General features: G+C 35.7%; 1 long non-coding RNA gene across 1 annotated transcript; it reads right to left on the bottom strand.

The window, feature by feature from the left end:
- Positions 1 to 1,153: 1,153 nt before the first annotated feature.
- Positions 1,154 to 8,755, bottom strand: LOC121140473. The gene is made up of 4 exons (XR_005877321.1): positions 8,067 to 8,755; positions 5,516 to 5,588; positions 4,433 to 4,532; positions 1,154 to 1,822 (listed from the first exon to the last, which is right to left on the bottom strand). It is a non-coding gene; the product is annotated as an uncharacterized LOC121140473 (long non-coding RNA).
- Positions 8,756 to 22,945: the final 14,190 nt, after the last annotated feature.

The raw sequence follows: 22,945 nt of genomic DNA on the forward strand, positions 1-22,945 counted from the left end.
AGCTTGAAGTCGATTATACAGTGTGTTGCTAAAATAAGTTTTATAATATTGCATATAAATAAAACATACTCCTCATCATGGAAAACAATTCAAGAAGTGAATTTAATTGGCTGTTCTACTCCAGAATCGTGCCATGCATCTCAGCTGTGAGCCTGAAGCAAGAGACTAGAAATCACTTCCTTCTTGTGATTATTCCTTTTATCTACTGCTCCTTCCTACATGAATTGAGATGTTCCCAGTAACTACAACAGGTGTCTGATAATCCGCTTACAAAAAAGAAAGGTGTATTTCAGTTCACAGTAGGTAGGAGTGCTGGTGATGATATTGGCAAGCACATGGTAGTGTGCGACTGCTCAGCTCATGGTCAGGAAGAAAAGAAAGAAGGAATCATGTTCATATCCACTTTTAAATATTGACCATTTCTCAGTAGCAGCTTCTTGGGACCAAATTTCAGCATCTGGGTCTTTGAGAACATTCAATTCCAATGCAATATCCCTTACCTGGACCATGCTGCACCCCTCCTGACATCATGGTTAGAGGAGCTAAGTTCATAGAGTATCTTCTCTGCTACAGCGATGTTTTCACATGAAGACAGACCTCTTTTCATTGAAGGGTTTTCCCTCCACTTCTTGCTGTAACATACATGTAACATGCCTTCCAGTTTGTTAGTTTGGTTTCAGTCTTCCTGTTGTTCTGTGGGAGGCTCATTAAAACCTATCATTTTCCAGTTTTTTTCATTTTTTATTTTAATTTTAAATAACTTTTGCTTTCATTTTTGACTCATTTTGAACTTTTCCTCCAAATAAGTTATTTCTCTCAGAAAACTTCAGAGCCATTGATGGTTCCTCAAGGCTTGTAACTGATTCCACAGTCTCCTGCAGAGAATATACTCAATCTGTTCCATTTGCTGCCAAAGCAAGACTGAGACCAGGAAAGGAAGTAGGAAGTGAGAAATGGGCAGATACAATCACAAGGCATTGAATACTAATGGATAGGTAACAATGCTACAATAAAGGAAGGTGTATGTGTGTGTGTGTGTGTGTGTGTGTGTGTGTGTGTGTGTGTGTGTGTGTGTGTGTGTGTGTGTAGGAGTGTCCTTATAACTTTCAGGACTTTCTCTCCATATGACTGTGATCATAGAATGATTTAAAAGCTTATTTAAACATCATTCCTCTTGTATATTATATTTGCAATATGTTATGTCCCCACACATTTCTTACTACTATTATAAGAGAAAAACTGGTAACCATTTGGTAGTGAGATTCAGTAATTATCCAAGCAATTGAACTAAAATTAGCATTGAGGAGGGGTAGGTGTAAGTTGCCTCCACATGTGACACTGGGAAGAACATGGTTGCATTTACTTACTGTTTGAAACAATACACATAGCTACAGACTCATTTGGAAACATCACACAGACAAGGCAAAGGCTTTTTTATTATTAAGACTAGAAATATAGTTTCAAAAATATTAGTGTTATCAAAGACAAAGAAAAGCTTCCCAGAAAACCCCATCATAAAGGAGACCAAAGAGATTATGCAAAATGTGATCCTAAGATGAGTCTTATATTAGAGAGAAAATAATGGCATAAAAGGTACCACTGGGTCAACAACTAAATTAGAATATAGAGGAAAATTAGAAAAAGTGTCACTTTAAAGTTTGCTTCTAAATAAGGCAATATTCTTATTTTTAGGAAGTAGACTCAGAAGACTATGAAGTTAACTTGCAAAACTTCAGAAGGCTGTTCTGGCATATACATAATTATATACATAACTTTCATGTATTCTGACCATATCTACATTCAGCGAGTGACAAGGATCCATCTGAAAAAACAAATGAGACATATTTCAACACAGTGAATATGAGGAGAACACAGAAATGTACACATTCCATATGTGTTGTATAGCTTGTTGAGATAATTGCAAATTAAAACTAAGAAGAAAAAACTATTTTATATCATTAAGGACTTATATAATTTTTCAGAAAAATAAAAAGCATATGTGATATATGTCTAATATAGATATCTAATATATATGTATATATAAATATCAGCTAACAGATTTGCTTATTCTAAAATCTAACCATGTTTTCTACAAATATGTAATTAGGGTTGACAAGATGCCTCTGCTGTAAAAGGTGATTGCTGCAAAGTCCAATGACCTGAATTACCCCCCAAAAACACACATGGTGGAAGGAGGAACTGCCTCCTGCAAGTTTCCTTTGACATCTACATATGTGCCATGCCAGGTGTGTACCCCTAAACAAATACATACATAAAACAAATACAAGTATATCACAATTAAACATGCACACACACATTATGTACAATTAAACATGCACACACATATATAAATATGTTTACATGCATGTTTGTTTTATATTTATATGCTATTTAACATATAAGCATAATTTGTATTTGAAAACTCCAGAAGCCAAACAAACACAATCTTACCAATAAAATAGATACAGTTAGCTATGAGTAAGGCTGGACCCGAAAAAGATGCAAAGTTTGTGTTCTAGACATAAAACTTTTGCCTGTCTGGTAGTTGGAAGTGGTAAGAGAAAACTTAAATGAACTATAATTTAGGAAATCAATTTCTATCAATATCAGAGTACATACTTATGCCTATAGAAGATTCTTCTTATGCTTTAAACAACTAGGAGTTGAAATATCTTGTGTTTTAAGGAGATATATGTAAAAAAAGTATATCAGGGTTATGTTATTAATAGTACTGAATACTAAGTATAATAACTACTATGAATAAAACAATGAGGTTATGGACATCAGAGATGGAGTTAATACCTGCTTATCTGAAATCAGATTAAGCTTCACCACCAAACTAGACAGCTGGAAGTGAGATGGAGATTGAAAGAACGTTACTGGGTTACTGGAGCATCTGGTACTAACTCTGGCTGAGTTTACATGTGTTCTCACACACTTATTTATGTAATAATCAAATTCTAAGCATTCCAGCTGCACTTTTAAACTTTTTATGAACTGAAGTCATGTGCATAGGCTCATCCTTAATATTCATCCTTAATAGAGGAGGGAGTGTGAGGCATCTTTTAACTTGGAACTGAAGGCTGACTGTAGTTTGTCCTTCTGACAGTTTTGCAATAGTGAGCCTGAGACAAGTGTGAGCGCTAAGCAGCTAGTCATGTAAGATTCATTTCATTCTAGAAAGCAAAACCTTAATTAATGGGTTATGATTGCAGTTTGTGAGTTCTCTTCTGGATACAAAAAAATGGTATGGGGGGAGAGTAGAGAATATGACATCATGATGTAAAGTAACTAAGAACAAAAAATATTTTCCTCAACCTTTCCCGTGTGAGACACACACACACTCACACACACACACACACACACACAGAGAGAGAGAGAGAGAGAGAGAGAGAGAGAGAGAGAGAGAGAGAGAGAGAGAGAGAGAGAGAATGTGCCTCATTTACATGTTTTGATCATGACAGTGCCTGAGAGATGAAAGATAGCACAGGGATGAAATTGGGAAAGATAGCTCTGATAAGATTTAGGAATAGGCCCTCCCCCTAATGATGTGACTGACTTTGATGATCCCCCGTGAAGGGCCTTGCTATCCCTGGGGAGTGGGTGGGGGGTCGGTAGGTAGCATGGGATGATGGGAGGGTGAGGGAATGGGGGGATGTATATGTAAATAAGAGTGCCTCTAAAATAAATAAAAAAATAGATCACACACACACACACAGATTTAGGAAAGACAGCTCAGCTAAGCTGTAGAAAGGACATCAGACAGGATGTAGGGAAGGACAAAACCCAGGGTAAGATATTATCCTATGATGACTTTCTAATGATAATTGAGAAAGTTGTAACCCTGTATTCCTAGAGACAGGATCAATACTAAGGGAACCTATTAGTTTTCTCTTTCTTTCTTTCTTTCTTTCTTTCTTTCTTTCTTTCTTTCTTTCTTTCTTTCTCTCTCTCTCTCTGTCTCTGTCTCTCTCTCTCTTTTCTTCCTTCCTTTCTTTTTGTTTTTGTTGCTGTTTTTTAAGATAGGGTCTCTCTACGTATCCCTGGTTGTCTGGAACTCATTAAGCATACTAGGCTGACCTTAAATTTATTGAGTTCTGTCTACCTCCTGAGCCATTATTTTCTCAAATAAAAAGAAAAATAACAATGAAAAACAAATATTTGTACTCTATTTTCCTCTTCTACTAACACAAAAGGAGCACACACATTTCCCTACAGTTTTCTTAACCATTGCATTGGTGCAGTTTTGAAGGTGCTGAACATTGCAGTGAGCATTTAATCACCCTTTAAGGTCCTCATTCCAGGAGCAGAAACCACAGGGATTTCTGACAATGTTTGGCTAAAAGATCCCATTTTAGGGGAAGAGATAATATTCTCTTCTACCCTTCATCCAACTGGCAGGAGTCTGAAATATTCCATTAGAATTACTAACCAGCTGTCTCAGTCATTTGCTCCTCTGGAAGTGTGAATAGATGAAATCTTGGACTTCGTGACTCTCTTAGGTGTCTGTAGCACTTCTTGATGGGGAAATCCTGTAGAAACATAAACAATAACTCCTTTCCAAAGTAACATATCCTTATACTTAAATTTTGAAGTCAAGGCATTTTTAAAAGATATAAGTTGAATTAATTTTGGAGGTCCTGTGAGGGGTCTTCAAGCTTCACTAACTCACACTGTTCTCCATTTTGTTTTTTGATTGGTTTTCATTTTGTTTTTCCACTCTTGCTAGGTTATGAAAAAAGCACAAAGTTTACACACAAGATTACATTGTGCCTGTGTGTGAAAAAGGACAGGATATAAGTAGAAATTTAACTTATAAAGTTGGGATGTAATAAAGCATGTCATTCAGTGATATTTGAAGCAATTCATCATCTATTTATATCTACATTTCTGGATGGCAGCAACAACTAGAAGAGACCATCATTTAAAAGAACAACTGTAAGATCTGGAGGGTTGGTTTGGGTTCCTAGCATCCATGTCTAGAGGCTCACTACCTCCTGTAGCTCCAGCTCCAGAGAATTCCATGCCTCTGTCTTGCTTCCTTGTGCAACTACACACATGTGGCCTACCTCAACATGAAAAGAATGACTGTAAGTCCAGATCTGGCAGGATAGTTATATATATTGTCTCAATATAACTGCTTACATCACTGCCCTCAACTGTCAATGCCACAGTTAGATAATAATAAACTATATAAAGAGGAGGTGAGTTTTTACTGAGCAAAAAGTCAGTCTAAAGTAGAAACTAAAGAAATCACACATAGTCAGTACTCAACAAATACTCACTTCTATATGATTATTGTTATTAATAATTAACAACAATATTTAAATAACCTATAAGAACCAAGAAAAAATAACAATATGGACTCTGGACTTCTGATACATATTGGCAAATGAAGATTCATTTTCTCTACATATCCACAAGGGTCATGGACTATCATCTTTGAGAACATATGGTATACTTCCTCCTTTTCATATAAAAATAATTAAGTTCAAACTGAGGATGGGGTGTATACCTTCACTTCCAACAGTAGGAGATTAAAGCCGAAGTGTCTAAGTCCCCGGGTAGCCTCAGTTAGGAGAACCAGTCTTGAAAAACATTAAAATATATATGTAAATGTGTATGTAATACATACACACCAGTATATATTAAACTCAAGTTAACTAAACAAACTTTTTTCCTTCAAAATGTAAGAAAAATTTGTATATTACAAAGGCAGTATTGTAGCACTACAAAATATCCTTATGATTATTACTCCAAGTTCAGTAATTTAAGTTCCATGAGTTGAAACAAGACAGCAATAAAATAGTGGTATATATATATACGCAGAAATGGCATTTAGTTCTGCTTTAAATACAGCTATCTGAAATGTTCCTGTGTTTTGACTAATTCCAGAAGGAAAACTTGAAACAATGAGTAAATGAGTATAAGTTACAAAAAGGCATATTTTAGCTCAACATAAGGATTTTTAAAATAGAGTTGTCCAACAGAATGGATTGTTTCAGGAAATGATGAGCTCCTTTGCTGAAGATATCCAAATTGAGACCGGATGAGCATATGCCAAGGATGCTGCAGGAGGCATTTCTGCACTATGTGGGAGGGGAGCCAACAGAGATGATGCCTTAAGTTTCTCCAACATTAAACTTTTTAATCTTGTGGCTATTTCAAATGGGGATAACTAATGACATAATGCCTCAAGTTTGGTTAAGAAAATAAAACAACAACAACAAAACTGGATTCTCTAGGTGACTAATAAGAAGTTACTTGATGAATTACTTAAGTGTATAAAATAAGTGGATGAAATAAGAGTGTAAGAAGCTAGGCAGACAGCCAATGAAGGACTGAGCAGAGTTTTATAATCTCAAAGTCTTAAGGAGCCAAAAGCTACAGTTCAGAAACTTCCAAGAGGAAGGGATTCTGACGAAAAGACAAAACAAAACAAACAAAAAGGAACCATAACTTAAATGTGGAATTCAGGTGTCCACATATGAGAAAATTAGACTTAATAAAGGACAGATTGAGCATTACCAATTCTGTAGTTGAGTCTAGGATTATAAGTAGGTAACCATTAAGAGGTGTCAGTTTGTGGGAGAAGTTTAACCGTAGAAGCAGGATTTGCGAGTGTAAAGACAAATGCCATTACCAGTTCACTCTGCTTTGTGTTTGTAGCTCAATTTTCAAACAAATAAGAAGTGGTTTATTTCACATATCCATACAGTATACTTAAATACAGAGAACATGAAATGTGATTTAGAAAAGTTTAAGACAATTCAGGAATCATTACATTTTGTCACTAATTCTGTATTTAAAAGTTGAATAGTTATGTCTGTAATCTATTATTTAATATACCAAGTAATGAATAGGTTCAATTTCATGTCAATTTTATAAACATTTATTTCAATGTTTTTCAATATCTTGGTTCTGGAATGATTTATCACTGTTTATTTGCATAAAGTGTCTTACTTGGCATCTATAGTCTTCTGTTTTCACTATTAGTATATTAAATAAAGAAGGAAATATTTATAAGCAAAAAAAATAAGTAGGTAACCTAGCAATATTCATATGTCAAGCAGACCCATGCAGAGATGCAACATTATCCAGAGTCTCAACAGGTTAACAAACACAATAGTTAATAAATACAACATTTAGCATCACTTAATTAAAAAAATAGGAGGCATGGAAAAACAGGAGAGGAAACAAACCCTTAAATGGTACTTTTCAAAAAATATCTAACTACCTCAAAAGACCTATGATGAATAGGTTTAGAAGAGATTAATTTGGTGAAAAAATTATTAATTTGAAAGATCTAGAATTTATAAAAACAAGAACTAAGTAGAAATTAAGTTGCTATGAAAATGTAAGAACTGAAAAAGAATCTCAAAGGGTGGGCTACATAAACTATTGGAAGCTGATATTAGGATTATTGGTTTGACAGAAATACTAGAAATTATTTATGATAAATTTGGTTAATAAGACTTTTCTAAGTGCATTAACAATCTCTTCCAGAGAAATTACTAATTGGAGTTCTAGCACAGCAGATGTAGGAGAGAGAATCAACTGAAGAAGCAAAGGAAAAGAATTTCCACAGTGAAAGACGACCATGAAAAGAAAACCACTATTAGTAAAACTGTTGAAATATATATATATATATATATATATATATATATATATACTCAGAAATATTTGAACAGCAAAATAATACTAACTTCAAAAGTATGCAATACAAATTTTCATTGAGTTATCAGTAGAAATAGTAAAGTACAATGGAATGGTATTTTCAAACTTCTGAATAAAACTGTCTTCTATAATTTTACACTCAGCAGAAAATACTACCCCAAATAAATACAGTTTCAAAGAAAAAGAGAGTAAACTGTTGACTATTGGATAAGGATAAACAGAGTGAAAACACTAGAGTTCCTAGTGTTTTCTGGGAAATGCAAATACGTGATGTTAAAGATTTTAAGTCCTGGATGCATGCCGTTTTCAGGAGAATATGAACCCAACTATGGTGATAGAAGGTATAATTGACCTGTAGGTGTGCTTCAGATTGATGATCGCATGCTCACCAAGTATGCAGGAAGCCTTGCTTTCAGTCCTCAATACTGCATTCATTGGGTATTGTGACTCACACATGCAATCTCTGCATTCAGAAAGTAAAGGCAGGAGGATTAGAACTTGAGGTTATCCTCGGTTATGTAGTAAGTTCATGACCAACCTTAGGTACAGGAGACCTTCACACACACACACACACACACACACACACACACACACACAGAGAGAGAGAGAGAGAGAGAGAGAGAGAGAGAGAGTACAGAGAGACACAGAGAACAGAGAGACAGAGAACAGAGAGAGAGGAAGGTATAATTCACAAGCAAATTAAGGGGGATCAATATATCTAAATTAATTTTAAATGATGTAACGAAGGGAAATGAATATAATGAAATATAATACAATTAGTTTAATCATATTCTTTCTTAATGAAATCACTTTATTATAAAGAATTTACAGCTGGGTGGTGGTGGCGCACGCCTTTAATCCCAGCACTCGGGAGGCAGAGGCAGGGGGATCTCAGTGAATTCGAGGCTGGGCTGGACCGAAAGCCTCCAAAACAAAAAAGAATTTACAAAAAAGTCACCACACAGTTCTATTAATACACTAAGCAGTGACTAAGACCCAAAAGTCTATACATTTCAATGAACTTCTATCATAAACATATTAGTAATTACATAGAAAAAGTAATTGCTTCAATTTAAAGGGAAATGGAATCAAAGCTGGATTAAAAGTACACTAGATACTACTTATAAATATATTCCTTAAAAATAAGGATAGCAACAGGTTAGATCATGGAAAATCTAGCCAAATAAAACATGACTTATTTTTTATTAAAATCAACTGGGAAAACTTAAGGAGAAGACAAATTACCCAAGGACCCCTCTAATAAGGATGGAAATATACCATCAAAGACATAGATCTAAAGATCTGTTCACAATGCATCAAAAACTAGTCCAAAAGATAAGGAAATGATTAAAATGTGGAACAAAGTCTTTACTTTTTAAAATGATAAATTGTTTTAAAGAATATTCACATAAACAAATAAATGAAGTAATGAAATCTGGGCTTGTGCAAGAAACTTAGCAAACAGAGATTCTGAAAATAAAAACAACAAAGCAAAACTCTTATAAAGTAAGCCAAGTGGTAGCTTTACCATGAATGAAATCAAGCAGAAGAAAATTATCATAGAATAGCGCTTACTGAGGAATCATCACAATGAAGTATCAATGTGGGAAAAATCAGTTAATAATGAACACAGCTTTCAGGAACTCTTGATGAGACACAGAGAAGAGACCAAATAGGAGAATCCTGGGAGAAGAGCCTGGGATACAAACTAAAGGCAGAGAAAACCTATTCCATGAAATTATTAGAGAATACTACCCAAATCCACATTAAAGTACAGGAAGCATTTAGAATCCTAAATATAAATACAACCAGAAAAGATTTTTTTCACATTACATTATACTTAAATTTCCAAAGTTTGGAACAATGAGAGACTGCTAAGGGTCACAGGACTGGACATATAAGTTGCTTTCCAAAGAGATTATTATCAGAATTACATGAGGTTTCTCAGAAGAAAAGAACAAGCTAAATCTAATAAGGAAGTTTATATCTATGAATAGTAATATTACTCTGAAATATTGAAAGAACCCAGGATATTTGGAAGGGACTCTGGGCGATGGGGAGTGGGAAGGAAGAGAGATGGAAAGAGCAGAGGACAACCACTACAAAGCATCTAATAATAAACATGGGTTGATTTTAACTGAGAATGGGAGGAGTTGACTAATACAGGGAGTGAGAGAAGGAAGAGAGATTACACTAAGAGTGTCCTAAGACTCAGGGGAAATCATAGAAGAGAGGACAAAAAAGATTCTAAGAGGCAGCAGTCCATGATGCCTGGTGGCTAGGAAGTGTCTTCTAGGTATGACAGGGAAAAATATATCCATGAACTCCCAACAATATGGTCCCCTGATAAGACCAGTATAATGACTCCACCAGTTGATATGCCAAAATGGAAAGAGAAAATTCCACATGGTTCACCCATAGGTGAATAGCTACAGGTAATCAACAAAGAGGGTAAATTAGTTTCTTTCAGGGATAAGCTCCCACATGGATGTCTACTTCCAAGTGGCCATTCCTGGACACATGTATATTTGCTATATGAACTCAATGGGATATGTATGTATGTATGCAAGCATGCATGTATGCACATGTGCGTATTTATATATAAACATGTTATAATAATAATTAAAGAGAAGACCATGAATATAGGAGGGGCTACTGGGGGAGTTTGAGAGACAAGATTAATTCAGATGTAGCATTCTACAAAATTAATGTACTGCTTATCACAATTTCAATGATATTTTCCACAGGAAAAAGATTCTAAAAATTCTTATGGACTCAGAAAAGACTCCAAATACTGGGCAAAAGACCCAAAGCTTTGAAAGTGTTATGGGAAAATATAAGGGAATATATCAACAGATGCAAGCCATGGTTGATGGGACTCGGAGAGTAAGGGGAGTCGGTAAATGAGACGACATGGAGTTAAAATGGTTTTTCACAGTAAAGGAGAAAATCACCAGAGTGAAGTGAACATTGTTGTGGACAACTACTGTGTAAATGGAGGTTCCTTAAAAACTGAAAGATATAATTGCTATATGGTACAAACATGCTAATTCCGAGTCAGTACCACAAAGAATCTACTTCAGCATATATAGAGATACTTCCAGATGCATATTTACTACAGTAATATTCACAATGGCTAAGATATGGAGTCAGTCTAGGTACCCATTAATGGATGAAAAGAAAAAAAAGTATGCACAACAAAGTATTTTTAGTCACAAAGCAGAACAAGATCATGTCATTTGTAGGAAAATGAATGCAACTGGAGACCACTGTGTTAAATCATATAAACCAGACCTATGGAGATAAATATTACAGGTTTATTTCACATAATGCTCAAGTTAAAATATTAAAAATATCTTGAACACAGTAAAGTAGAAGTAGTACGATGCAGAAAGGGTAAGGGGCCAGCAGAAGGGTAAGTGGAGACAGGAGACTGTAATAGGATTAATATAATCACAGTTATTTAGAAATATGTGTAAAACATGACAAGGAAACTCATTACTTTGAAGGAGAGCAGTCAGTACTATATGTGAGCATTTAGAGGGAGGAAAGGGAGAAATGTTGAATTACATTATAATCTCTAAAATTTTAAGTAAAAAATATACTTCACCATTTGACACTTGGAATATCTTAAAATAATTGCAAAAACAAGAAGCTCACAATTTGAGTTAGGTTTCTGTGGTTAAAGGAAGTTAAAGAAATGCCTATGCACGTTTTAGTACTATACAGAATTGACTCAATCTTTTTGAGGGGGGAATTTAAGGAAATGTTCATAGTTCATATGCAAAAATGAGAATATCATTATAGTTTCATAACCTTGAGGCAAGAAAAGGCTTTCCTTAAATTGAATGTGAAAAGACAAACAATGTACAAATTCATCAGAAGCTATTACAGATAAAACTGGCAAGCCACAGTATAGGCACATATCTGACAATGCATTCACATTTAAAGTAGGACTGGGTTTATTGTCATTATTAGTAAAATCAAGTCTTAATTAAAGTAGTATATATTGGATATTAATTAAAATAACATTAACTACTAATAAACTCAAACCAACCAACTAAAATTATGGCAGATAATCCTATAAATGTTTGCTTAAGAATCTTTAAAATGCAGTTTTCTAAAGAGAATTCTCAAGTAATCAAACATTGGGCAAACTGCAGATTAAAACACTAGGGTAACTTGTCTGAATCCACCGAAGGCTGGGTAGACAGCTTAGCAGACAGCAAGCACCTGCTGTCAGGCCTGCCTACTTGAGTTTGATCCTTGGGACTTGTCTGTGAGGAGGAAAGAACTGACTCCTGCAAGTTGTCCTCCAGATCCCACACATGGGCTGTGCAATGTGAGTGCCTATGTTCGCACACACATAAACACATGGCTGATTTTTAAAAAGCACTCCCACAGCAAGTATGAAAAGATTAGATAATACAAAATGTTAGTGAAGGAATGGGACAAGAGGAATAAGATACTGTGCTCTATAGTGAAATTTGTTTAAACACCTTACAAAAGACAATAATTTTAATCAGAAAAAAAGCATACTTTTTTAAAAGTCGAACACTGGGATTTGGTTTTTAAAGATATGATTCTTATAGCTACTGTGGTCATCTTACAAATCCCGAATAAGATAAAGCTAGTAATGGTTACTGTGACATTAGTTGTAATAGTCATAAACACCGTAATGTATCCCACAGAATGGATAATCTGTTACATTTAATATGATGGAATAATTCTCAGAAAAATAAAGTGAACATTCATAGGATGACATAGACAAGTATGTAACCATAAGCAAAATTCATAATGAGAAGAAAAGTTTCATAAGGACACCAAATACTTTGTGAATGTGAGCTAAAACGCAACAAAACTATGAAGATTGTAGTTGTTTTTCTCAGCAGAGTGGGAAGGAATGGTGAAAAGCAGGAGTGGAGCTCCACATTCTTGACAATGTTTCCCCTCACCTCCCTGCTCCAGAAGCCATTACACGTCAACAGAACCTGTTAGGGGTGGAGGCCCATGAGTCCTTTCCACTTCCATGCTAGAATGTTTCACTGGCTTTACTTATTCAGGATTTGTACGATGGTCACAGTGGCTATAAGAATCATATCTTTAAAAAACAATCCCAGTGTTCTACTTTAAAAGTTATTAATACCTCTTATTTGGTATCTTCTTTATTTGGAAGGAGGGACTTCTAGATTTTGGCTATCTTTTAGATTTTCTTCGAGGACATATACACTTGTTCCACATTCTTTGACACATTTTTTCATTGGTATGAAGTCTTTCCACTCATTCTTACAGTTTGAATTATATCATGTGACTGTGATATAGCAAAGTAATAAGAACCATTGCAATCTCAGATCATATCTACTTGATGGCTGGTTTCCAAACAAATCTTAAAACTATAGTATTTAGGAAGAATTATGAATGTCTTTGAACCATTTAATTGTTTACTAAATGTTAATTTTTATTCAAACATTGCTTATTTAAATGAATGAAACAACAAAATAAAAATAATAAAAGCATGTTCCTGGATGAGTTCAAGATGGATTTTAAATCCTCTTTTCTGAAGCATCTAAGGTGTTTTTTAAAGGTGGAGGCTTCTGAAGTTTTCATTTTAAAGTCTACTGAAAGATTATGACAGTGACCTATAGGAGGTCATGGACACAACATTTTTCCACAAATGGCTGTAAGACAGCTTTCTTTAAAGGGGATTTTGGTCTTAGGTCTGCCTTTAAATATATTTTTGGTTTTGTTTCAATGAACATATTTGTGGGACGATAGCCAAGAGAAAGCTCCACTTGGGAAAGGAGGGGCACTGTTTTGTTTCCTTTTTTGTTCTGGGGCTATTTTTTTTAAATAGAACACAGGATGTCATCAGATATCCAATCTGAACAGTAAAGATGAGTTTGACAGCATCATTTTACTCCCAAAGTTAGTAGCTTTCCAAGCAGCACACCTGCAAATGACCTCCTTAGTTACTGCCATATTTAGATGCTTTAGTAAAAGGCTTTTGTTTACCCAAAGTTGTATCATCTTATCTTTGTGCATTGCTCCTCCAAGGTGAATTTACTAAGGATTAATGTTCCAAAGTTAGTCCATCATCAAAATATTTTAACATCACAGGGAACTGTTTTTAGTTCCTTATAAACTAAATGTAAAATCAGAATCTATACAAGATTTTGATGAGTACCAGTATTCAGAAACTACTATCAAAATTACAATGGGTTATTTTTCTGTAAGTTTAATACTTGAAACTTCAGAGACAAGGAACATGAGAAAAGTATGTGCATCCTCATTTCTTTGTTCAGCATCAGACTTAGGGGCTGATCCCTACTTCTATGTAGAAGCTTATCTCTTAGAGGTTACAGCAGCAATAGTGGAGCCAGCACACTGGAGGTTATCCACTGCTCTAGCTATGGAGATGCAGTGTTGTCTACCTTCAAGTGGCTGAGATGGCCAGAGATGCTTTGGCAAACAATATTGAGTGGGTTCTCATCTCATCTCTGTGCCCATCATATTTGCTGTGAGTCTTTGATTGTTAACCCTCTCAGGCCTTGAATTTCTTGTACTGGAAATGGTACAGATGGGTTGGCTCAAGAAGCATTCCATGCATCTCCAGGGAACAGGGTATTTGAGGAACTTTAGACTGAGATTTTACTCCCCCACTCTCTGTCTCTTTCTACTTAGACTCACTAAAAGTTGCCATCTTCAAATGGGATCATTTCCCTACTTAACTATCTGCTGATCTCCTGGTCAGATGAACTTTGAAGGATTTCACAGTCCTGAAGCACAAAGTGATGGCCATGCTGTGTCTAGCTAAATTCTCTTTCAGTTAAAAAAGGCTCCTCTCTTTACTCCTTTACCTCCACTCCCCTGGGAAGCACTATGACTTCCATAACTTGGATGGGCAACATATATGCAAAAAGGCAATGATTTCCAAATTTCTCAGTGTCAAAAAGTAGAGGCTCCCATGTCTGGGTTTAAACACATATGGAATAATTTATAATCATTTTTCTTTTTGATCTATAGCCAAGGTAGGTATTGTGGCTCAAAGCACTCATGGAGTAAAAATATTTCTTGAAAGTTCTCAGAGTTTATTTTTCCTCTAACTATACTCTAGCTCAGCACTTAAACACAGGTTGTAAGTACTTTTGCCAGTAGATTTCAAGTTGTCTGAGGGTGTACCCTGCACTTCAGTCATTTCTCCAGTATAGTAGCACAGCATAGAGGGACACAAAACAAAGGCTCAATGCTTGTTTGTAGGCTGACCTACATACCTGATTTTCTGCCATTATTTTTTTCAAATAATCTATTTTGTTACACCATTTTTGTTAAGTCTTGCAATGTCATTTACTGACCCTGATCACTTATTGCCCAACAGGTATTATTTTCCTTCTTATTTCTACTATTTTTAACTAACTAGCTGACATTGGTACTCTAAAAGTCTGAGATGCATCCCTCTGCTTCTCCAATTCTCTGCCAGTCTGAATGCCTCTTCTTCAATAACTTATCTATTTATTATAATTATATACATTTACCCCACAAGATGTTAGACCATGCAAGTGCAAAAAAAGTGCATTTTATCTTAGTCGCTAAAAAATAACATGCAGGATATAGGATTTGACACAGAATAGGCAACAAAAATGATTGCTATATACATGTTATAGAAAGGAGACACCCTAGGCTCTTGATGGCCAAAGGAAAAAAGTAATGAGACAAACATAAAAACAAAACCAAAAAAGAATCAGAGACTTAAACTTAGTATTTGCTGTCAAATGTTAAAAACTGGCTTAAAATTAGAGTAGGAAAGTATAAAAAATAAAACCAAATTATCTGTTTTTTTTACTATGATGCCTTATGAATTTGTTGAAAAATAATATAAATAACTCAAGAAAACACATTTACTTAGGGTTCAGTAAAAATATAAACAATATATACTGATGGTTACTGAGGAATATCTAAGTGTTATAGAATATATTCTACAATGACTGCAGTGCCCATACACTCTCACAAATGTTCAGAATGTGTTGTTTGCTGAGATGCACAAATGCTGGCAGGAAATATGTAGTATTGTATAGAACATAAGGATACTGGATTAATAATTATGATACCAGTGCCCATTCTCCAGAAATTAATGAAAGACAAGTTTATTCCCCATACCCTGTTTGCTTTATGAAGCAACTTAGTGTTACTTTTAGTTAAGCTCAGTTACGGAATCCTAAATTCATAAATTTAGATTTCTAAGTCCCTGTGGCAAAACATATCTTCCTCGGGGGTTATTAAATCCATTAACCTTGCAAAGGGAAGGTTAAAAGGACTTGTGCATGCTACATTCTCCCCGTGTGGAAGAGAACAGGCAGCAGCCTGTGTGAACTGCTGGTAGAGTTCAGCGAAAGGCTTGTATGAGCAGATGATCAGCTATGTTCTTGCTAAAATTTGGCAAAGAAATATATTGTGGTTTCTTCAGATGACAGCATCATAATTCATTTAGCTCCCCCTACCTTTTCACAAAAAGGCCAAAACCCCACAGGAAATGTGAGCACTGACATTTTCTACCAAGGATCAAAAACTGACTATTCTGCCAGAAATTGAAAACAATATACCTAAAACAGTAAATACACAGTAATGCGTTGAAAGAAACAGGCTGTTGGACTGGTCAGTGACACAATCCATCATTTCTATTTTAACTTCTGATGGATAGAAAGGTAAAAAAAATGTGTTTGGATTGGCAGACTTCCATGCAAATATAATGAAAACCAAATGAATGTGAAAGAACCCCTTTGCATTAATTTGCAGATTATGTTCCAAAGATTTATGCTACACACTGTGCCTTTAATGGCAAGTTTGATTATGCATTTCTAGCTGATTTCCAGGCAGTTAAAAGCTAGCTTAAGGGCCATCTAGAAGGCATGATTTCTTTGCTTTCTACAAAATGCTAAGACTTCTTTATCATTCTGTATTCAGTCATGAACTCAGCTGCACAAGCCAAACGTAAAGATTTTATGGGCCAATCTATCATGTGAATTCGTGAACAAGAATACAAGCCTACTCATGCAGACACTAAGGGTGATTTCCATTTTTATGAATGAAAAAGAACCCTGCATAAACATTCTTTATTTAAAGTTTTAAACGAAGAGAGATGCAAAGCAAAATGGGAGCATTTTGTTTTATATGTCAATATCTTGTAAGAGGGGCAAAGCAAGGAATCTGGCTCCACGATTCCCAAGGCAGCTGTATCTCCTTTGCATTAAGTACATAAATGAGATTTATGGCTACTGACCTAATCTTAGATGCCACAATGTACAGCAGGAACAGCTTTCTGGAAAACTTAATTTAAAATTATGGTGTTAACAAAAGCACTTTAGGAGGCAGACATCCACACATGCATCCAAGAGACCTGACCATAGAAGGAGCCACAGCTATTTGCATGAAGCTATAGAATAAATTTCAGAGATAATTCAAATCTATAATATTTTGTTCTCTATAACCTTCATGTTTATGAGTTTCAAAATAAAGGCACATCACCAGACAGTCAATTTTAATCATTAAAGGTCATATAATTCAAGATATTCATAAATTTGGGTTTAGGGGAAGATAAAATGTACAATATGTGTACCAGTTAGCTCTCTGTATTTCAAAAGTAAGTTGTTCTTCACTAAATGAGAAGCATATAAGAGAGAAGAAATGAGTTAAGAAGGCATTGTCTTCATTTTATAAGAGAAGAAGGCTGTGGTGTTACTTATCTACCAGAAATCACCATGTGGTTCTTCTGAAAACTTTTTTTTTAATCTTGAAAAAAATTAAATATCAACATCCATTAAATGAAATTTATAATGACAGGAGTCAAATTAACACTTTTATAATACAGCTCTAATGTATTCTGATAGCTCCATAAAATAGAGCTCCTGCAGTGATGTAGGGGTGTACCCTGCAAAACAAGGGTTTTAAAAAGTACACAGTGCATAGTTAGAGGTGATAATTGTACAATAACAAATGTTTTTCAAAAAATTCATTTTATACGTAGTTCCAAATGTTCATATAAAGCAAACATAAACCTATAATTTCCTAAAACAGATAAATAATGCTATTATGTAATATGTAGAGGGCTGAAAGAGTTTTAGTGGATCTCTGAAATTAAAAAGCACCACACAAAAGAACAACAATATCTCTAAGGTAATTGAAGATTCTCTTAGAAGTTTCTATCTTAGTTTGGGCTGTGGCAGAATATCTAAAACCAAAACTTGTATATGGGTAGTTATTTGTTTGGGAGATGGTACGAGGGCAATGTAATGAGAAGGCACAGAGTGTGAGATGGAGAGGGAAAATGTCTATAAAAACCCTACAAATTGACTCATAGTTAGGAGATCCACTGGTCAACATTATGAAGGACTTGCCAATGAATTCTGTAGTATGGGCTTCTAGCATGCTTATCAGAAGGATACTATAAAGGAATTATATGTTAGTTCCAAATTTCTGTTCTACCTCCAATTATTGAGAATGGCTGATCGTATTAGTAACTTCCCAACTTTGTCAACACAGGGAGAGAATGAGTAGTACCTTTAGATACAGACAGCGGCCTCAGACAGAGGAAAAGAGAAACAAGTAACTTAAGTCTATGGCAGGAAATTGCCATTTAGCCAAATACTGGGGTCTAAAGTGGGAAATAGCATCTGATGATACACTGAATTTGATTTTAAAATGTGAAGACACTTGTGAAAGATTTGATTGCCTGCTGGGAAAAACTTCCCATGATGGAGACTGGAAGGTCTCTTCAAAAATCTAACGTTTTAAATTTCATAAAATACTTAGAAAACAATTTCATTTCTAACAATAATTCACATATTTATATAGCCAATCTGATACTTTTTGCAACTAACATATTTTTGTTATGTGAACGATTGTGGGGTTTCAGAAGAACTTAATGTTAGAGCTGAGAAATTAAGGTAAGGAGAGAAGGTTGGGTCCCCAGCATCTACATAAATATCTGGGAAGCGTGGAGGCTGACTGCAATTCAAGACAAGTTGGCAAAGACAAGAAAGCTCCAGAGACTACAAGAAGAGCTATAGGTTCAAGGGAGACTGCCTCAATACATAAGATGGAGAGTGATGGAGGAAGACACAATGACAAACCCTGGTCTCTACATCCAAGGATGCAGTTGAACAGACACATGCCATATACAAAGCACATACACATACATACCCGGGGCACATGAATATGTACATGCAAAACAAGAAATAATGCTAAAATGTTACAAAATGATGAATAAGACAAGTTTAAATAAAAAGAAGTAGTCAATGAATCATCTGGTTTGGATTACTCGCACAGCTGTTTTAGAAGTCCCAACAGCCTCCATGCAGGTGAGATACCTGCCTCCAGGCTTCGCCCAAATCCCCACCACCCACTGGACTCTGTTCTGCCAAGACCCACTCTGTTGTCCAACCCCAGGCACCAGAAAATCCTCCCCACAGCTAGTCCTCCCCTGCAACCCCAGCAGACTACATAGGCACAGGTGCAAACTACACCAGTTGTCAAACAAGAGAGTGACTGGCCTCTCAGCTGGACTGCTCAAAGTCCAGACCCCAACGAAACCCCAGGGCACATCCTTTTCCCTCCCCATCCCATCCCATCCCAACCCTTCCCAATCCATCCCAGCACTAGCAAGTCATCTGGACCCTTCCCCCACCTCTGGTAGAACTCTACTGCCTGATGCAGTCACCTGGTGAGAGACCTGCCTCCAGGCTGTGCATCCACCTCTGCCATCCACTCTGCGGCCCAACCCCATGCACCTGAACATCTTCTCCATGGCCAGCCCTCCCCCACAACCCCAGCAGACTACATAGGCACATGTGCAAGGCACAACAGTTGGAAGAAGAGGCACCCTCACAAGCCAGTTTTGAAAAACAAATGAGTAAATGCAAATGTAAGAATATATTCAACAACTGAAAGAGCATTATGGCATTGCCAGAACCCAGTGATCCTACAACACCAAGACCTGAACATTGCAATACACCTGAAACACAAGAAAATAAACTTAAAAATGACTTTATGGAGATGATGGAGGCTCTTAAAGAGGGAATTTCCAGCTGCTCTAATGTCATGAATGCACTATCCTTTTTCTACAACAATCTTTTAAAATATTTTTCATACCATTTATTTTGATAATGTTTCTTCTCCCATTTTCTCTACATCCCTCCTTCTCTTTAACTCCTCCTATATCCTCCCTACATCCCTACCCACATAACTTCATGTTTTATCTCCCCAGTCTCTCAAACAAAACCCCTCCAAAATCAAAACAAATCAAAACAGCAAAAAGACCAACTCAAACAAAAATTTAAGACACACAAAAGCCATGGAATCTGTTTTGTGTTGGTCCAATATTCCTGGTCAGGAGGCCAAGTGGAGTGTTGGATATACCCAGTGTCACTCCATTGGAGAAACCTGATTTTCCCTCTTTTAGTAGCTATCAACTGCAAATAGCTTGTTTAGGGGTGGGATTTTGTGCTCACTTCCCCTTCCACATGGCGTCTGACTTGAAATTGTGTAGGTTTTGTGCATTCTGTCATAATTTCTGTGTTCATATGAGCATCAGGCCTATTTTGTATAGAAGATGCTGTCCTTGGAGTTATACCACTGGTTTGATAGAGACATTTCACTTAGGGGAGAGTGCTCCATAGTCTCTCATTCTCTGCATATTGTCCAGTTGTGATCTCTGTTAATTACTAACTATAGCAAGGAAAATATTCTTTGATGAGAGCTGAGGGATATACTGGTCTAAGGATATAGTAACATATTGTTTATAGCCATTCCATTATATTCCTCTGGCACAGTGGTTCTCAACCTTCCTAATGCTGTGTGACCATTTAATCCAGTTTCTTAAGTTGTGGTGACTCCCCCAACAACGAATTTCTTTTCTTGCTAAGGCATAACTGTGGTTTTGCTGTTATGAATCATAATGTAAATATCTTATGTGCAACCTCTGTTAAAGGGAAGTTTAAACCACAAAGGGGCCACAAATCCACAGGTTGAGAACCACTGCTTTGTCAGAATAATACTAGTAGGTATTTTCCTCTAGGTCCACTCTCTGGTTTCAGGTTCTTGGCAATTTTAGTAGTGCCAGGTATGGGTTTCATTTCATGGAATGAACCTATATTACAATAAAAAGTGGTTATAAAACTATAACATTTACACCACTATTACACCAGGACATGTTGTAAGAGGGTCACTATTGTAGGTCACAGGTTTTGTAGTTGTGTGACATTGATGATTACTTTTCTCTTCCAGTAGCACCCGTGAATGCTACTCTCAGTAGGAGTGAAGGTTCTGGTTGGATACATGAACACATTACCTTGATGTATCTTTTTAAAGTACATTCCCAGGGACAGCAAGATGGCTCAGTGAGTAAAGGGGTTTGCTTCCAAGCTTGATGTCTTGAGTTCAATTAATGGACAAGTCATGGAATGTACATGGTATAAAGAGAGAAACCACTATCTTGGGTTATCCTCTGACTTCCTCCACATGCATGCCCCCACACATACATTCCTGAAAATAAATCAATAATTGTACAAAATGTTAAAAGCCCATATAGCACAATGGTTAACATTTCTCAGGTCCAGTTCAGATGCTTTTTTTGAGTTCTCAGTTTATGACATATAAAGTGTGCAAAACAGTGACTATGACAGTGCTTTACATTTAGTAATTTTACATTTAAGATAGAAATATATAACACTTCTGAATCCCTCAGACAAATAGCTATCTCATAGAAATTTGTGAGCATTGTTGGTGATGACGATTATTACTGATAATATTCTGCAAGAATTAGGAAGTAAAAACAGCAATGTTAGCATAAAAGTGTACTATAAGGAAATAAAGAGAATATAAGGGGGCAAGAAAGGGCTCAGAAGATAAGAACCCTGGTTGTGCTTCCAGAAGAATGGGATTTGATTTACAGAACCTACATGGAGCCTTTATGCAACTCATGTTCCAGGGGAACTGATGCCCTCTTTTGATCTCTGAGGGAACAACACATTACATGGTGCATAGACATATGTGTAAGTAAAATGCCCATACACACAATAAATATGTATATAAAATTTATTATGTTTTACAAAAGGAGTCCATAATTTCTATATGGAAGGATAGAATTTCATTGAGGTCCTCTTTTTCTATTAAATGTGTTGTTTTCAGTACAGTTCACTTCATGTGAGCATTTACTCATAAACAGCTTGTTTGAGGAGGCTAAGTGCCAAAAAAAAAAAAAAGCCAGTGGGCAGGATAACAAATGATGAATCAGGAAACATGAGGAAACTGACAGGTAAGGGCAATTTGCATCTATTCAAAGTAAAACATAAAGCAGAAGTGAGAGGTTTATCTACTCAGTAAAACTCAATATCCAAGAACGGCAAACAAGTAAGTACTGACATTGCAAATGATTAATGACCAATGTGAATGACAGAAGTCACAATGCAGCCACACACATTCTCAGTACATTGTTGTCACACAAAGATCAACAGCATGGAGTTAGGTTTTGCATATCTATCTCAAAGAAAAGGAGGAAATATCATAGCTATTAAAGGCAAAAGAGACTAATAGAAAGCACATCAGTTAAATCATTTCAGTAGGAAGAATGTTGACTGAGCAGAAGCAGCTCATCATTAAAAGTCATGGGGCAGACAGATGAATGTGGTGGAGTGGGGCACATGATCACAGTATTTATGGGACTAAGGTAGGAAGATTATGGGTTTGAGGGCAACCTATGCTAGAGAGTGAGTTCAATGTCAACCTGGGTATACAGTGAGACCTTATCTCAGGAAAACTATGGGATAACACTATTAACAAATTAGTATAATTGCATAAGTGAACTAATACATTAATCAGATTTTCTGAAGCAGGTAGTATACAACAAAAATGAACAAATTTAGAGTGTACCTTAAGACATTAAGTTTACATCAATTAGGATAAATTTGGAATTTAGTACTGATAACAGTGGATAATAGAATAAAATTAGGATATAATAGGTACCAAACAGATAAGACATATTCATTTTTAATGCATCAGATTAATTCTGAATTTAAAAGTGGAAGGTTTATTTTTAATGTAAAAAATTAAGAAAACTACCTGGGAATAAAGTAGTATAATGTATCTTCTTCTTACTACATATTTAGTACTATTCTGTAAAATTTAGTTGTTATACTCTACTTTCATGACTCCCTTTTTCCATGTTCAATTCTATTCCATATCATATCATATTTTCCATGTACTTTCCTTAGTCACACAC

This window comes from Mesocricetus auratus, unplaced genomic scaffold, assembly GCF_017639785.1.
Source record: "Mesocricetus auratus isolate SY011 unplaced genomic scaffold, BCM_Maur_2.0 Super-Scaffold_100004, whole genome shotgun sequence".
NCBI lineage: Eukaryota > Metazoa > Chordata > Mammalia > Rodentia > Cricetidae > Mesocricetus > Mesocricetus auratus.